Source organism: Heptranchias perlo, chromosome 29 (assembly GCF_035084215.1).
Source record: "Heptranchias perlo isolate sHepPer1 chromosome 29, sHepPer1.hap1, whole genome shotgun sequence".
In the NCBI taxonomy this organism is placed as follows: Eukaryota; Metazoa; Chordata; class Chondrichthyes; order Hexanchiformes; family Hexanchidae; genus Heptranchias; species Heptranchias perlo.
This window is the reverse complement of record NC_090353.1, coordinates 26,090,855-26,107,667: the sequence shown is the minus strand read 5'-3', so window position 1 is coordinate 26,107,667 and position 16,813 is coordinate 26,090,855. Positions and strand designations below refer to the sequence as shown.

Genomic DNA, 16,813 nt, shown 5'->3' with positions numbered 1-16,813 from the left:
AGTGGGACTAGCTGGATTGCTCTTGTATAGAGCTGGCACGGACTCAATGGGCCAAATGGCCTCCTTCTATGCTGTAACCTTTCTATAATTCTACTCCATTTTGCTCCATTTCCCTCGATCCCTTTACCCAACAAAAAATTATCTATATACACTCCCCCTTCCACCATGCTAGTGACCGCCTCAAAAATTTCAACTAGATTAGTTAGATATGACCTACCGTTAACAAATCCATGCTGACTCTCTGATCAGCTGATACATGTCCAAGCGCTTATTTTTGTTCAAATTTCCTTGTTGACCCTCCAGGAGAGTAAATGTGCAATGGAATGTTTATGGAGAATGTGATCTGCAGGGTAAAGGGCAATTACTTCTCACAGCAATTGCTATCTTATATACAGGACACGTCCTTCTGACCCTGCTCATCAGGAAATTGGTGATTTGAAAAAGTACTGCCTGAAGTTAGCAAGGTTACAGTTTGATTGAACATGATGGGACTTCTGAGTCACTAAAATATTTTAAACAAAATTCTATGTGGATAACATGGATTAATGTAATATCATCCCTAGGTTGTGCTGATAGAACACAATGCAGCAATACCATCAGTTGAGAGAGTACTTTTTTCCACCCATGAGTTGTCTGCTCTGTATTACACGTGGAGATATTTATCACATCACACTGCTGGCATAGCCATATCGGCTACATCGGAAAAAGACTAGCCTAAAAATTACTGCTTTATAAAGGATTACATTGGCAGTAATTGGGAGGGAAGCAAAATTAGGAGGGTAGCTTGGTACGTAGTTCCTGATTGCTAATGGATCTGATCCATGTTGCTGGCAGTGGGAGAGCTAAAGCACACAATGCCAGAAAACCAATTAGAGATATTGATACCGGCATCATTTCTTGTTAAAGGGGAGCAAATAGTCAGTCAGTATGGATGGTGCAGGAACAGAACAGGTACTGAGAGAATAGAAAGTCAAACTCAGATCCTTACAGCTAGATCGGTGTCAACAGAGTCTCCAGAAAACAGCTATTTTGGATAGAAGGTGTGCTTTATACATAGCACAATGAGGAGATCATTCAGCGCTTTAACTTGGAAGATGAACAAAAACAGGAGCATCCTGCCATGAATCATCATCAAAGGCATACTGCTCAAACCTGCCACTGTGCTAGCCATTGGGTGTACTATACCCAGCCCAGTTACCTGGAATTGACTGAAGGCCAGTATGTTAGAAGGGATACAGTGACTGAGTTGTAACATCTCCTACACTAAGACCTCCTGCCAACATCTGGAATCTGGATAGAACTTTCAGTGGCTGTCAAGATCACAATATCTCCCAACTTTTATGCTTCCAGCTCCTTCCAGGCTAAGGCCATCTATAATGTCGCCAAGTTTGGTGTCCTCAACTCAAGGTGACTGATACTTTATTCAGAAGAGCCAATGACTTCATCGCTTTCACCACTGACCAATATCAGCAACAGGAGAATGCAATGTAATTCCATCACACTGCTGACTTTCCACGAATACAAGAGATGATTGACTACTTGGGTGCAATCATTCAGCCCCTGCCTATAACACTAAGCATTCATTGACAGAAGGTGGGGGTGGGGGCGTTCTAATCTTAAAGTCCAGCTGGTATGAAATCACCAGAACGGAATCATGCAATCAATGCCCAGTTCCCTAGCAACTCTCCCAATGCAATGTTTTTCCAGTCATCCGTGCCACCCTTGTTTGAAAGAAAGGTATAGAGTGCAAGCACTGCTCCTGGGAGACGTGGGCTACCTTCTTCAGTCATGGCTAATGACACGCTTGTGCTGGTCAATTGTGTGGGAGAAAATGCCCAAAGTTTTAGCCAGATTTTTAAAAAAACAATATTATGTGTAACCAGAAGTAAATTCTCTGAAACTTTATGCATGAATGGCACAACAACAGCAATTTCCAGGAAATTATTTTTTTTACCACAGTCATTGGAGGTAAGTTTGCAGCCAAACAGTTTTTTTTAAATGTTGAAGAACAGCTGGATTAGTAGCAATGGTTAAAACTTGGGAAGGTGGCAGGAACTGGATACAGAGATCAATGTGGCTCAAACTGCTAGCAATGCTGCTTTGATATTTTCTGAGACGGGGTATAGGCGTCGTACTCATGCTGTTAATGCCATATGCAGGCAGATAGAGCAATGTATTTTTCTTTTAAAAAGCTTTAATACAAATATATACTCAGGCCCTTAATCCCATTTGGCCAGAAGTTTCCAACAGCTATACAGCTAAAATCAATACAGCTTTAATACAATCAAAATTTCAACATGCTGACTTGAAAGTGTTCTAAATGAGCCAATTAATATTAATATGCTGGTGCAACCCTGTACCCGGCATAGGCAGACAAAACAGATTTTTTATCCCACGATTGGAGTTTGCGATGGTGTTAGCATTTATTTTGTTTATAGTTTTGTTTCCGCGCTAACAGCAATAGGTGAAGTTTTTGGCTCCTGGAATGTCCGTTAACTTTAAGTGCATGTGAAGTCAATACAGCAGGCAACTGTTAAATAAACAGAAATTATGGCATTATCGAGCTGGATGGGAAAATTGCATAGAAACAATTTTATAGTGTGTGTATGAAATCCCTCCATCTGCTTCTCAGTTCCCCTGGTCTGCCCAGCCCCTGCATCTTCTGCAGTCAAGCAACGCAATAGCAGATTTCCAGAAATGTCAGTCACTAGAAGTGCACACGAGCATAGATGAGAGATAACTCTCCTTCCAGTTTTCACTGCTGCATGTCGAGAGCCATCTGGACCTTCACAAAGCAGCAGGGTTGAGATCAAAACTTGAGCAGCATAGGAGATTGAACCAATGCCCCTCACTGCTGCACTATCAAGTCTCAATAATTTAAAATAGGAAATGAATATCGTCATTGTGATTCCCTGGTGTTCTTAGTCATGTTCCCTGGTCCGGCACTTGACAGAAAGCAAATTGGTGATTACGCTGTGGGCTTTATGCCCATCAATGTTAATACCGGGGTAAACTGACATAGTGACTGTGTAGCTTTCATGTTGAAAACAATCTTCTAAGGAAAGGCAATAGAAAGCTCATTAGTAACCCATTAAATGGTGTGCATATCATTTTTCTCACTTTTCTCTCCAAACATGCCCAAGAAATAATTCCCCATCTGAAGAAAATTCATTTTATTTCTAACCTGAGCTTTGGGAATATTAGACCCATCAACTGGAAAAAAGATAAATAGATATTTATATCTGATATGTCTGTACTGTGGATACTGACTTTTTACATAAGTTAAAAATATTTTTTTAATAATTAAATAGTTGAAGAGGTACTGTAAATGCTGATTGTTAGGATACTATGGATTTGTGTTTTCATGTCCAGTTGTCTAGGCAGATAGATTTGTTTTTTTCTTTTGAGGTGTAGCACAGCTTGTTAAATTGAATTTTGAAACAGCAGTTTTTTTGTGGAAAGGAAATCTTAAATATCTGGAAAACCCTACTATTAAAAAGGTTCCTACCTTCAAATCGGCAATAAAAACTATAACTGAGCGGATAGTATCACGGTCACAGAATGTTACCAAACGATTTTACTAGTGGAGATTGCAGCATGAAGTCACCCATGAAAGGTACTAAATTATTCTCAAAGCACATGATTTCCCGCACAAGCTTAAATCAGATATCTCTTTGAATCTTAGCAATCATAATGGATGAGAGAGCAAGCATTAATATATGGTTTTAAAGTCTGTGTTCCTCAGTAGTTATGTCATAGTCACAAGAAATAATCCAGCAGCTTTTGTGTTAGAATTGGGGACCTCAAGCTACCTAAAACAATTGGTTACATCTCTATTCACTAACATAATATGAAACATTCATTAGGACCATACTACAAAACTATGGGTGCAGCACATGCCATCTTTATCATTGCTGCAGAGCAGGAACCATTTTGCAGTGCCACTGAAGATAGTGTGCAAACAAGGTCAATGGTAGACTGAGGCAATCTCCATGCTTGCTTGTATGGTCTCAACAAATGTTGGTTTCAGACTCGAATTGTACATTTCAGACCACGATGTAAATCATCTTCTGCAGTTGGGGTCCGAAAGGACAAAACTTAGCAGTGTCAAGCAGATTTTTTTTAAATACCAAAATCCTTCTCCGATTGTTTGTCCCTTCTAGTGATGAGGTTAAAAATAATTTTAAAGGTCAAAAATTAACTAAACTGTTTTCTTCGTATGTGTTGTGACATAACCAGCAAAGCAATTCTCCTTGGGTTCAGACTGGGTTTTGGAGGGGTCTTGTGTGAATGGGGTCTCAAAACCTGAAGCCAACTCCATAGCCATTTGCTTCAAGTTTCATCAATTGACTATGAATTTGCTAGATGCGATCTCTTGGTTACAAAAGTCAGAATTCACAGCTTTACTTGACTTAGTCTTTCCCCAATCTCTGATGGTCCACAGGGTAGTAATAAAGAGATACCATTCATTCCTAACTCGTACATCTTTGAAATTGTCAGCTGAAGGTTCAGACTTTTGTGTTTGAATGTTATTCACGTAATTAACCATGTCTTCTCAGCCAGAGCACTGCTGCCCTATTTGCTTTTTATACATGGTAAAAATTACTTCATTTCTTTGAGGAAGGTTGAGGCAGTCCCATTTTACACTTACTTTAAAAACCCACGACCCTTCAACCAAAGCAAATGCCTTTCTGCAAAATTTATTTATCCCCAAAGAAATTCACTTAAGCTTTATACATTCCAACCTGTTAGATGACTAATTCCTAATGAATTAAACATTTCACCTCTAACTAGCACATCTATTTTCTTACTTTACAATATAACAGTGAAACGCTCTTTTGCAAACCCTAATGCTGTAAAAAAGGAGGAAGAGAGAGTTTGACTCATGGAATTTGATATTAAAGATTGCTGAAACAATCCCTGGATGAGTCATTCATACAACACCAGTACCATGACATGAATGAGCAGGTGCCGGAGGAAAGCTCAAGGATTACAATGTACAGCTCTTCATCCTCCCCCAGACTCCTACACACATTCTCTAATCATTTCAAGGTTACTGAAGATACAGTCTTTATATTAACCCTATGGAAGAGGTATAGTAATAATACACCATTCAAAACAGGAACAAATTCTACTTGTATCAACAGACACTATTGGAAATGGGGAAATTAAATGATTGACTTAATGACCACACATATTAAGTCAATCACAGTCAATATTTTATATGTAAACAGATAGTAATTTTAAGAAGGTTATTTACAATGCCATACAGCATTGGTCCCCATAACAATCCAATATTCATTCAGATCCTATGTTATGAAATTGATATTCCTTTAAGTATCACTTAACTACTCAAGCAATAGTCTTATAGTCATGAGATCCTTGATGAAATTACTACTCCATAATTCACTTTTGCAAGTATTCAATTTCTTTTTACTATATGGATGCATAGATGGAAATTCAAATAAGACTATAGACTTGTGCATACGTATAATACTGGATCCCCATGACATTGCTGATGGTAATTACAGGATCCGAGCGCTGTCTTACCTGTCTCAGTTTCTTTGTGTTGCTGGTTCTCTCCTCTTTGGGTTGGCTGTCTCTTTCTGCAAGTATCTGTCATATTTTTCTTTTTCTTCATCTTTTCTGTTTTCTTCCTCTGTCCTGTTCTCTCCCTCCCTTTTGTTCTTTTGTCTTCTTTGTCTTTGTCCTTCCTCGTTTGATTAGGGGAATGTGCCGGTGTTGGCTTGTGAGAGGCAGTCAGGGGAGGAGTCCAGCTAGAGAATTCGGCAACTTTCAAGTGGCCATAGGCTAGCTTTGGGGTACTGGCTCTCAAGGCCACAGGGCAGCACAGAAAACAATACCTCCCCTGCAAGATGTCAGTTTCCCCCAGCTCCACACCCAGTCCCCTCGCCTCCTCCTGCAATAAGTGCCTTCCCTTTGCAACAACCTCCTCAACATCTGTGCCCCCATCCTCATTCTGCCCACCACAATCCCCTCCCACCCTTCGCCACTGCTACTTCTCTTTCCTATCCCATTTTCCTGCCTTAATGGGGCAATTTTCATCTTTTCCCCCCAAAACTGGTGCAAAGCAGGTTCGTGCCACATCACATGAAGGGTGGGCAGTCAATGCTATTCGTGCTGGTTACTGGCAGCTCATTCATGGGGGGGGGGGGCGAAACCTGTCAGGACTCCTGCTAATTAAAGGCAGTCCACACCTTTTAAACGGGAGGCACACCTTGCCTATGCTGCCTTTTTATTTTTACTGCTGAAACGGGTTGATTTCTGCAATTTGAGTGCTGCAAGGGATCCCGGATGGTGCAGTGGAAGTCCATAAAACCATGAGATAGGAGCAGGAGTAGGCCATTGTAGAGGAGGTGACCAGGAGAAAGGAGGTCCTTTCCTCAGCTGATGGAGAAGGTTGCCCTGCCAAACAGCCCAGCACTAATAGTCTGAGATGAAGGAGCAAGTGAATGCTCAAAGCATTGTTCCATGTCCCTGACAGCATCGCTGCAAGAAATTCAATGATTTGACCAGAGCTGCTAAGGTAAGACTCCCATTCACAGCTCTCACTCTCACCTCAGCCCTGCCTCACCTCTACTATAGCTCCAACACTACATAGGAATTACTAGATGAAAAAAGACCAAGTTCCATCTAATTCACCTTCTGCCATCCTGGTAGCCATATGGTACAATGATAATGGAATTGTTGACTCATCATAGCAATCAATCTTTATCAATTAGTCATCAACAGACATAAACTGAGGAAAACCCCAGTGGTGGAAAGATTTGGCAACCATTGGTCCAAAGTCACCTGCTGCTCCCAAGCATGCTACACTTACCATATGTCATGACTCAAATTACGCATATACTATATCGCAAAATATTTTTTGAAAGAAATCTATCTAATTTGCACTTGAATTAATCAATACTAACTGCTTCTACCGTCTCCCTAGAAGCCTGTACCATAGAGTGACCACTCATTCACAAATATTGTTTCTACAGATTAGTTTTGAATTTACCCTCCTTCAAGTGCAGGGCATGTCCTCTGGTTCTACTGCTATGGACAAGGTGAAACAGCTGGTTAGGGTCTACATTATCTAGTCCCTTTAGAATCCTTAAAACAGCAATCAAAACATCTCTCAACCTTCTGTTTTCCACTGAGAATATGCTCAATTTAATCACTCCTCATAATCCAATCCCTCCATCCCCTCAATTATCCTGGTTGCTTTGTTTTGTATCCTTTCAATAGTTGCAATATCCTTTTCGTACTGTGGTGACCAGAACTGTACACAGTATTCTAAGTGCGGTCACACCAATGATTTATAAAGTGGCAAGGATACCTCACTATTTCAGCTCAATATTGACCTTTTAATACATCCCAACATCTGATTTTCTTTAGTCACTGCCACCGAGCATTGTGATAGCTTTAATTTATTATCAATCAGGACCCTCAGATCTCCTTCATTTCCCATGCACATTATTTTCCTTTCATTTAAGTAATAGTCCCTTCCTGGATTTTTTGACCCCACTTGAAGCACTTTGCATTTCTCTACATTGAATTTCATCTGCCCCCCGTCTGCCCAATTTCCAAGTTTACTCAAATCCTCCTGTAGATTATCCTGTTCAGCTTTGGAATCTACTACCATCATTAGCTTTATATCACCTGCAAATTTAGCTTGTGTTTCCTAGCAGATCATTTATGAAGATATTAAACAATAGAGGTCCCAAAACAGACCCCTGTGGACCCCTCTGGGTCCTATCGGTCAACCAATTACATATCCATTGTAAAATATTTCCACTGATTCACACTTTATTTTCAATACCAGCCTTTCCAGAGGAACTGTATTAAAGACTATACTGAAATTCAAGTACACCACATCCACTACCATATCGCTATCAAACACCTTGGTCACACCCTCAAAGAAAACCAGTAAGTTAGATTGGCAAGACCTCCCCTTCATGAACCCACGTTGGCTACCTCTTATAATTTTATTTCTATCCAGATGCTCCGTGATCTTATCTTTAATAAAGATTTCTATAACTTTACCCACTATGGATGTCAAACGCACTGGTCTATAGTTTCCTGGGTCACTTTGGTACCTTTTTTAAAAAACAGGAGCAATATCTGCTTTTCTCCAGTTCCCAGGCACCTTCCAATATTCAGTGATTTCTGGAAGATTTTTGCCAGAGTTGTTGCAATTTTGTCCCTTATTTCCGTAAGGATTCTCAGATCTATCTTATCCGGCCTCCGAAATTTATTTACCATAAGTTTGCACAGCTGTTCGGCAACCATGCTGATGGTAATGTGAATGGTGTCACAACTTTCCTCTGCAACACCCTGTAGCTCCCTTTCCAGATCATGCCTGTCTCCTCCTTGGTACAGACCGAGGCAACAAACTGATCTAGCACTTTTGCAGCCTGTGTAGTATCAGTTGTCATGCCCTCACCTGATCCAACTTCCAGTGGCCCCACTCTATCCTTGTTTTGATTTTTCTCTTAATATAACTAAAAAAAAAACTTATTATCCTTCACTTCTCTTGCTATATTTAATTCAAAAATGTTCTTTGCCATTTTGATGCCCTTTTAACTCCAGGCATGCCTTGCGGTATTGAATCCATCTTAATTCTGCGCAATTTTCTTTCATGGCCTTGAATACTTTTTTCCCCAAACAAGCCTTCCCTCCGCCAGTTCCTATCCCTTTCCTCCAATCACAGCGGCACACTTCCTTGCACCTTCTTCTGCTTCCAGCTGCACACTCCGCACCTGTCAATGTCCTCACAGTTACTACCCTTTCTTTCCCACACCTGCTTCTTCTTTCTCTCATCATGCATATTTTGCTAAGCTGTTACACACATCTTCACAACCCTTCAACAGGCCACACACTAATACACACCCGCTTTTCTTACAAAACAAACTGGCGCACAACAGAAAGTAGATGATGAACCATCTAACCAAGCAGTCATGCCAATGGAGCAGGCCGCTATAGATCGCCTGGACTGAGAGAGGGCAAGAAGTGTGGTAGATGGCAAGGCCAGGGGATATTCATGCAGGGTGTTCGGCCTTCTTCCTCCTCCTTTTCTTTTGGTACTGAGTTCTTTACCCCTCAGACTGCATGACAACCTGGTGCTACATAGACGTGTAACTCATCTGCTACTGCTCTCCTTTGCCACTAACACTTGTCCCTCTCCTCTCTTTCCAGATCCATTGTAAGTCCCGGGTCCAGCGGAAACAGAGGAAGAGGAGGACAGTCCTCTAGAAGATGCACTGCCACTCACTTTAATCCTTGCAAACACCCAGGTGACAAAGTTGAAAATTTCCCACATGTCTTGCTCTGGCACCTTTAATTAATTAACTTTTGGTCATGATCTGTCAGTAACCCCTTTTGCCAATCTGTGCAACTCTGGGCTGGCCTGCTTTTCATCAACATGTTTGCTAGCGATATGCTTTCTTTCACTCTATCTGCAAACAACTTTTCCAATAGCTTCTTTTTGGACTGTGTCCCCTACGCTGCAGCACTAACACACCCGAGATTGGGAATATCTAGGCTTTATTATTTTTACTTCTGACACTCTCAAGCGCATGTTCAGGTCTTCTGGTCGTTTCTTTGCGATTTCAATACCATGAGATACATAAAATGCATTCTTTAGTGTGAGACCTTGCTCAACTTACACTTGGTGCTGAATCCTTTCATTCTGTAAGCCACACAATAGACAATTTCAGAGGTTTGCATCCAAGTAATCCCTAAAACTGCAATATGCAGGTAGTTCCTTAACTTTACCGGGAACTGAAAGATTGTCTCACCTTCTGGCTGGTTTCTTCAATGAAATTTGAATCTCTCAATGATAACTTCTTGTCTTGGTCTGAAATGTCACTGTAAAATTTCTAAAAACTTTTAAAATTGTTTATCTTTAGGCCTTTCCAGGGCTAAGAGATTTCTCTTTTATTTCCAGTAACAGTCAGTGAACACAAAGGCCCACTTATCCCCCTTGCTCCCGTTCATATAAAAAATTGTTCAATACAAGCTGCAAAAATCAATTATAGTGATCGCAAGGCACCAGAATACCGAACAAAGAGGATCTCTTCCTTGCTGCCATTTGAAGTATATCCCACCAGATATACATCATTTGTTTCTAATTTAAAATTACAACAAACTCTCAAGGCAGATGTGTCTTCCATATCAAAAAATGGAAAGTTTTATTGAACAGCTATTTATACAAAAGCACTATTACTCTATGTTCCACCTAGTGGCAATATTTAGTATTAACTTCAATCGTAAATTTAATGCAGTTATTCTATATTACAACTAAAATTGCATTCTGTAATTGCGATTGAAAACTACAGTATCTTTATAAAATATCATATTTCCTTTCTCCTAATTTTCTCCCTTTTTATCCTGTCCTTTCCTTGAGGTGGTGACTCATTCTGGAGTATGGTTGCACAAGTAAGTCACCCTCTGGTATCTCACTCAAGTGACTTTGATGGTGAGTTTCAGCAAGCTGTTCCTTCATGCAGAGCATCACAATTTTAAAAAATCAAACCGTAGATATAATGAGAAATAATCAGTATTCACCAATGATTAATATATCATGATACCCTACTGACTTGTATGTGCATATGGTGTGGCTGCGTAACTGTTACGCATAAACTTCTCGGACTAATCAAACACATGAATGGAACTGGAAATTTCTACTTGCAATCTAGCCAGGGCAAGTTATTTTCCAGATAGGACAAGTTAAACAACAAAGTATTACACCAGGTTGCAGGTAACATCTGTATTTATCCCTTCATCCCCAGTCCTTGGTTTCTAGGCTATCTTTCTGCTTCTAATCATCTGTGGCCTGTTGCATCTCATGTATACCAAAAATACATTTTATTCATTTTAGGTTTGGTAAATTTTAAGTAACAATTTTTGTTTAAATTAAATGACAATTACTTACCATTGGCATGGTCTTCCACATTCTTTGAATGAAATGTTAGATGGAGGTTGAACTATATTCAAATAATGAGGACGATCATATCTACAGAAAGCAAATCTAACATTCTCTCTCATTCATTCTGCCTTGGCGTACAAGAACCATATCAAAGTAATGCTGTCACAGGAGTTGGCATCCTAAAGACCTACATGTTCACAATGATAGTTAGCAAAAGCATGCAAATTACCCCAGGTAACAGTTTTGCAGATAGTGTTGAGAAAAAAGTCAGTGTAACAACTTATGAACTGATCATGATATAGTGCCAACATTTTTGGTAGCTCCATGAAGTGTCATGAGGAGATACATCTCACTACCCAATACTCTTCATTTAAACTGAATGACATGAAGCAGTGGATGAAATTTCAACATTCTGATTTCCTGAGATGAAACTGAAGCATAATTTTTGGCCAGGACAAATAGTGCTCCGACAGAAGGTAAAGTGGACCTACGACCAAAACATGAACCTCACTAACTCTACCTGCTGAAATAAGGGTGAGCTAAAAGAAATTTAAAGTTGCGAAACATCATAGATTCAAAAAGTTCTTCAAAATCAGATTCAAATTCCAGTCAGGAACTAACTGGTAAATAAGCAGTTTAATTTTCCAGATATGAATCTGGATAATATTCCTCCACTGTATTTACTGCAAAGGTAGATGGTATGTAGAAGCGGCTGCTACAGCAATGGTAAACAAGACTGAATGGGTAAGACGTTCACACTTTAAACGTTTCGACTATGCTATTGGCACCAATTTCTGCTAGAAGAGTTTCAATCACTAAAAGAAGCAAACCTGGTTTGATCAGGGTTGTGTTTTTAAGAGCTGTAGAAAATAGAGGCTATGTGGATTGCTGAACCATATCTGGCCCCTTGAATGAGATCAGAGTTGGATGTTTTAAGAAGCAAACTTTTATTTGCCAGTAAGGGATACTGTTCTTCCTCTTGTGAATGATCCTGGTTATAAAAGGAAATACTTCACATTCTATCCCTCTCAACAAAAAAATTTACACCCTTTTTGACATCAGACGAGACAATGGGGGTAGAAATTGCTCCCGAAATAACGCAGGAGCTCAACAGCGCTCTCTGTTTTTTAAGGCAAATTGAAGGAGCAAGTTCCCACATTTGCACATGCGCACTAAAACGCGGAAATTGTGAACTTGCTCCTATTGGTTTGCCAGCGATTTGATAACTGCGAATTAAAAGGGCCATCGCCGCTACGGTCACTGAAATCACTGAAAAAAAATCGCAAACTTGCTCATCTGCTGGAAAGTAACTACACCACCAAACAGGTACGCTTAAAAATATCAGGTCTAAACTAAGTTTTAAAAGCGTGATAACTATGACTGCCAAACAACTAAAAATTAAATTTTAAAAGTGCGGAGTCTCCTATTACTCCTTATTTTAATAGTTTTTGGTCATTTAAAAAAAAAATTATCTTACTTTTCCCTTCTGTCTCTTTAATTTCATTCAATTATTTCTTTGGCTTTTTATTTTTAAAAAATTAAATTTTTGTTTACAATGACTTCCAGAATATTAACTTTAAATAAATGTCGGCGTGACTTCTCGTCCTGACAGATTTTGTGGGCATGTTTTCTATTCTCTCAGACTGTTCCATGCACATCGACTTACGCTGCTCAGAGGCTGAGCTGATTTAAAAAATTGTGCGCAAAGTTCAAAATCAAGGAAGTAGATACCACAGAGTCTGCAGTAAGTACATTCGTTAATTTAATTCGCAGGAGCTGCAGCGATCATTGCCATGCCGCTCCGCGCAAGTTCTGGCCCATTAAATCAATCCTTTCTGATGAAAGGTCATCGACCTGAAACGTTAACTCTGTTTCTCTCTCCACAGATGCTGCCTGACCTGCTGAGTGTTTTCCAGCATTTTCTATTTTTATTACATTAAATGAAGGCCCTACCTGCCTGTTCTGACGGACTTTAAAGATCCAATGACACTACTTGAAGAACAGCAGAGCAGATTTTCTTGTCATTCATCTAACTGTAGTTTGTGCGATTTTGAGATGCATAAAGTGGCTACTATGTTTGCCTACGTAAGTCACTCGTTGCGAAACACTTGTGGTAGATGTGAAAATGTTATCAGAAAATGCTATCATCCTTTCAAAAATTCTGAAAAGATTGATCGATAAGACTATCCACCAATTAAAGTGTGTGAAGCAGCAAAAGGACAATAAAATTGTATTGTTTTTCCATGTGTGCAAAGGCAATAGTCAAGACTGGTACTGATGACAGGAGAAAAAGATATAAGGGTGCAATTCAGAACCTCGTGTACATTAGAGGGGAAGACCACCCAATAAAAGTAGTTATAGAATGACAGTGAGTTCCCAAAGATAGAATGTTTAAGGTGTTTCCGTCTACCAGAAGATACTGTATTCTATTTTTATTTAGAGGTTGAGCAAGTGAGTAAGAAATTAAGTTAGACTTTTAAAAAGTATTCTACCCACTGTGCAGTGAATGACTAAAAAAAAATCCAACTGCTCAGGAGAGTGAGGACAAGTTGATAAAGCTTTAAAAAAAAAATGGGATCCTCGGTTTTATAAATAGAAGCAGTGAGTACAAAAACGAAGTGGTAATGCTAAATATATACAACTCGTTGGTTAGGCTGCACTTAGAATATTGTATCCTGTTTTCAGCGCCTTTCTTTAATAAGAACATTAAGGCCAAAGAAAGTGTGCAGAAGAAATTCACCAAGATGATACCAGGGATGAGAGGTTTTAGTCATAAGGGAAGATTTGAGAAACTGGGGCTCTTTTGATTTGAACAAAGAAGATTAGGAGGAGATCTGATAAGGTGTTTGAAATTATAAGAAGCTTTGATAGGATACATAAGGAAAAACTATTTCCACTAGTTGCTGAGTCAGTTACTAGAAGGCACAAATTTAAGAAGATCACCAAAAAAAAGGGAGAGGTTAGACAAATTTTCTTTTTACACAGAAGGTTGTTAGGACATGGAATATCCTACAAGAAACAGCAGTGGAAGCGGAATCCATAAAAGCTTTGAAAAGGAAAGTGGATAAACATTTACAAAAAACAATTAAACGGAAATGGGGAAAGGGCAAGGGATGGGAGACAGTGGAAAGCTCTTTCAGAGAGCCAGCACAGATGTGATGGCTTGAATGGCCTGCTTCTATGCTGTAAAATTCTCATGAGTACCAAGTGGCATATTTGTTGGATCAGCCTTCTTTTATTGATAAACGTTCTGAGTACACCAGTCTATTTGCAGTAATTTAATGTACCTAACAGTTTTTGATGCTAATAACTTTCATTTGCCAGGTCAAGTTTTATTCCTTTATAGCAAATAAGTGATTTTCTAACATAAAGCCTTATAATGGGAAAGTGATTTCCACACATTGAGATGGTCCACAGACCACATTTAAACATCTGAGGTTTACTGTACTAAAAACTGTGTGGCTAAATCAGTGATTGGTTAACTGTACCTTTGACCTCAACACTCCGTATTCAACACAGTGTGTACGTGGAAACAATACAAGTCATGTGTTGTTTGATTACTGCTGCTCTACAATGTACAAGGATCACATTTCCATAAAGGTGGGAGCTTTGTTACACTTAGCTTAAAATCTAATGACTGTCATGTGAGTGGCTCAGAGAAGCCCTTTCTCCCACTCTGGCTCAGAGGTGAAATATAGCTGTTAACCCACTGAGCACCCATCAAGTTCATATGCAACATTTTGTCGGATCTTTTCACAAGACATAGCTGCCACAACAGCTTGTTTTTATGCAATTACACATTCAAATCACCATTTTGAGGGATGCAGGTAGGTGTTAGTAACAGGTGCCATTAATTTTGAAAAGCACCAATCAAAATTCAAACAGTGTCCAGAAATGACGGCTGACTATCATTGAATAAGGTTGTTTGTTGGAAATTAAATTCTAAAATGTATATTGCCTCAATTAAATATTAGACACTAATGATGTCAGATACTGGGGTTCAGATCTGGTCAAACCTTCATTGTCCGTTCAAATGAGGACATCAAATTAGAGCTCTTGCAACTGCAACTAATTTGTGAATATTTTTAAGGGGGGGGGGGGAATACATTTCATCACAAAGTCATGTACGTCTTTTCCCCCCAAACTTTGTTTTCAGAACTTTTATTTCTGAAAATCAGATGGGTAAAAATGTTTCAACACATTTAAAATGTTCACAAATGACAGAGAAGCTGAAAATAAGAGGAAGATTGAAAACATATGGATTTTTCTAATTGAAGGCCTGAAGACATATGCATCGATGTGAAATAACATAAAATACCATTATAAGAGCAGACATCCCAAATGATGCATTCACCATATAGTAAAATAAGCTCCCTGCAGTAACGCAATTAACAGCTTCAACGATTAGCTGTACAGTAGTGAAGAATGTTTTCTATTCATTGTACACCATACACTGTGGTTATAACCAAATTACGATTTGCTTAGGAGTGGATGTAGAATTGGCAGCTGTCTTCAGAATTAATGTTTTACTAGTCAATTTCCGGTGGCTTAAGTCAGAGAATATGGTCATCCTCTTACCTGTCGCATATGTTTTCACGTTGCTACCTCTCGCTGTCTCCTCTTTTCCTCTGCTTCTCGCTTAACTCTTATTTTTGCTTTCTCTGTCTTTTTCTTCTTTCCTTTTGAGTGGGAGGTACTGGGTGGTATGGCAGGGAAAGGATCCAACAATAGTTGCAGGTTGCATTTGGCTGCAATATTTTGTGCTTCCCCCCAACCCCTTGCTTCCGTCACCTACCTATTCCCCTTCCTAACACCCCCTCAACTCTTATCACCACCCATACTTGTTTCCCTTTGAACTACCCTCTACACCCCTATATCCTCCCCTCCTCCAGTCAATCAACTCACTACTAACCTTCCAAAACTCTTCCCAATCCCACTTACTCCCCCCAAAAGGTGGTTATCTAGAGGACACCTCACCCTAAATCAGTTTACCTCCTATCCTCCCTTTCAGTCTGTTTCACAAGGTTTTGTTTGCTATCAAAATTCAACTTTTAAAAAACTCAAATTGGAATGAGGAAAGAAACTATCTGCCTTTCATTTGATTTGTGTGTGTCTCTCTCTCTCTCTGTCTCATGGATGTTAGAAATTAGATTCTCTGTCTCACACATGTATGCAATTAGCTTTGACTTTTTCTGTAAACAAAACATGGGTGGAGATAATAAGTTGGCTTCAAGATTCAACTGGTGTTAATTTTGAAAACTGAAGTAACATTAAATGAAGCAAGACACAGGAATTAACTTTGAGCTTCACCACCTGGGCAGTTATGTGGCAGAACGGATCACCCGCCCTTTACAGAACTCATCGAATTTTCATCCCATTGATTTCTGCCAACATTTACTATTGTAAATTGCCACATTAACATTTTCCATTAAATATTGATAAAACAGTGACAGTGTAGCTGCAGGTTCTAGTCACTAGATGGCTCCATGGAGAACATTTCTAAACTCTCACTCCCAACTCTTAGTCACCATATTGTATCCCCAAAAAAACATTCATTAACTGGCCGTGGCCAATGGCAATTTACAAGTAATTATATAGAAGTACGACAGAGTGATTTCAAAGCAGCAATGTGATATTGGAACTCAGATAATTGTTCTAAACTGGCTGTGAATTAATCTTGTAGTTTAGTATATAAAAAGAGGTGCAAACAATTTCAATAGAAAAAGAATCTATTTTGCTCATGTGATACTGAGTACACATGACAAGTACACACTAAGTAATTAGAACAAAACTGGAATTGATAATTCAAGCAATCATACTTGGCTTCTGATAATTTGTAATTATTTATTCATAAATATTAGTGTGATTATTCTTGTAAGG

The 16,813-nt window shown here is 39.2% G+C and overlaps 1 protein-coding gene and 1 long non-coding RNA gene across 3 annotated transcripts in view; one reads left to right on the top strand and one right to left on the bottom strand.

Annotated features, from left to right (window-relative positions):
- The window catches only part of stk11 (serine/threonine kinase 11), a 115,410-nt gene that overhangs the window by 10,699 nt on the left and 87,898 nt on the right, over positions 1–16,813 (bottom strand). The window lies entirely within an intron of this gene.
- LOC137299773 (uncharacterized) lies at positions 1,755–14,059 on the top strand. The gene is made up of 5 exons (XR_010957978.1): positions 1,755–1,968; positions 9,202–9,299; positions 10,412–10,483; positions 12,576–12,677; positions 12,820–14,059. It is a non-coding gene; the product is annotated as an uncharacterized lncRNA (long non-coding RNA).